Here is a 2,439-nt window from a genome sequence, read left to right on the forward strand (position 1 = left end):
TCACTGATGCGTTATCTGCGGCAAAACCTATTAAATTATGCAGGTTTCCAGCACTTTCTAAATGGCACTTACAATGCCTTCGGAATCAGCATTTTCGACTTCTACTAGTGCCAGAAGTCTGTCCCTGATGATCTCCTGATCATAATCAACATAGGCTCTGGGTGTTGTTCGATACACCCTGCTGTTTCTCAAGCAGTAGTTTTTATAGATATCTTTTCCGTTCTCTGTCACAGGTGGTTTTGATAAACCACTACGTATTTCTTTAATTTTGTCATCTGTTAGCTGACCAGACAGAACCCAATCAGCGGTATCTATTCTAAGAATGACTTCGCGTTCTTGTCCTTGATCGGTGGGACAAGGATTCCGACTAAGGGCATCTACGTGATTCATACGGTTACCGGGTCTGTATTGAACTTCAAAAGTGTACTCTTGAAGTTCCAACCTCCAGCTGGCGATTCTAGGGATTAATTCCTTCTTATTGCTGGTTGCTTTAAGTGAATTACAGTCTGTGACAACAGTGAAATTGATTCCCAAAAGGTATCTTCTGAATTGTCTTAAGCTTTCTAAAAATGCCAAAGTTTCTAGTTCGTACGAATGGTATTTCTGCTCTGTATCTGATGTTTGTCTACTAGAATAAGCTACAGGGTGCAATCTACTGTTCTGATTTTTCTGGAGCAATATTCCTGCCAATCCTAATTGACTTGCGCCGGTATGTAGTTCTGTTGTCGCTTGGGGGTTGAACAAATTTAAAACAGGTTTAGTCACTAAGATCTTTTGTAAGTTTTGGAAAGCTTCTCTTTCTCACCCCATTGCCACGGTGCATTTGTCTTAATTAGTCTTGTAAGTGGTTTTGCGATAATGGCATAATTTTGTACAAAATGCCTAAAATAACCAGTGAAACCAAGAAACTGACGAATGTTATGTACTGATTTAGGAGGTGGGAATTGCTCTATGGCTTTAACTTTGCCTAAGCCAGGTTTTACTTATCCATTTGAGATTTCAAATCCCAAATATGAAACAGATGTCTGCAGGAAATAGCACTTTTCCAAATTTAACTTAAGACCTTCCTCACGGAGAAGCTTTAGTATCGTTTCTAAATGATACATGGCTTCTTCGATGATGTGCCCATGGATTAATACATCATCTAAATATAAGGACGCAAAATCCTTTGTAAAGGGGTTACAAGCGGTAAACTTTTTGGAGTTTTCCTTCACGGGATGTGGTAGTATCAAGATCTTAAATCTAGGCAATCCTAGGTAAAGGGTATTGCTCTTTCAGGGTCTTAGAGTTTAGTTTCCTATAGTCGACGCACATTCGCTCTTCGCCATTTATTTTCTTGACCAGCAAAATGGTCGAGGAATAAGGGGAAATAGACTCGCGAATAACGCCATTGCCTAACAACTCATCGATCATTCTCTTTACAGTTTTCTGCTGATTTATGGACATACGCATACGAGAGTTCTTATCTTTCGTCGTTAGATTGGAGATCTCTATTTTCGATATTCTATGAGAGTTCTATAATTCTCGTTATATTAGAGTTATTCAATTTTCACTTAGGTATAATTGCACAAGAGGTTTGTACCTATATTACCGAGTAAATTGGGGTTGTTTAGGTCACGAAAATCTGCTGCCTAGCAAGAAAACAGATTTGAATTGCAACAACCCAAATTTACTCTGTTTAAATACAAACCTCGAGTGCAATTCGGCAGGACAAGTGCGTACCTTGCTTTCAAGGTCTCTAATTTTGTTGATATGTAGTTGTATTGGTGTTACTTCTCAACAGATGTCATTATTTGTGTTTATCGTCACTCCGGAAGAATAGTGGCATAACTTAAAAAAAAACATTTTTACAGAAAACGCAATTGTAATTTGAACATTTTTTCCAAATGTTCTGTATAAATTACAGAGACCTGCAGAAACGGTTTCATTATATTAAATTCATATTAATACGCCCTATCAAACAAATATATTTTGTTTTTGAAAAAAATCGGATTTTGGGCTTTGTTACATAAAGTGTCAGTTTTCTAGAGATAAATAACTTTTTTTTAAAGAAAAATTTACAAAAAAACCGGATGTGCTTGACAAAATATATATTTATGAAAGGTGTAATTTAAGTTCAAACGTTTACAAACTATTGTAATAAGGCAAGTAAGTCATAGGAATGGCCTTCTTCTTAAATAGGGATAACAGGGACTCCTTTTTTGATTGAGAAAGTTCCAATCTTTTGTCATAAGCTTTCTTCAAGGTGATTTTGTCATTCTCTATTGTACTCCTTCTACTTCTGACTACTTCAACTTCTTCAAAGTTTTCTTGTTCGAAACTAGTTTTGTAAAACACTTTTCCAAAACTTTCTTTTTCTACTCTTAAAACCTTTACTTCCGTTAACTTAAAGTTATTCCCATCTTTATCCTTTGGAGTATTCATCCATCCAAGATCAGC

This window comes from Photinus pyralis, unplaced genomic scaffold, assembly GCF_008802855.1.
Source record: "Photinus pyralis isolate 1611_PpyrPB1 unplaced genomic scaffold, Ppyr1.3 Ppyr1.4_LG1, whole genome shotgun sequence".
Classification (NCBI taxonomy): Eukaryota; Metazoa; Arthropoda; class Insecta; order Coleoptera; family Lampyridae; genus Photinus; species Photinus pyralis.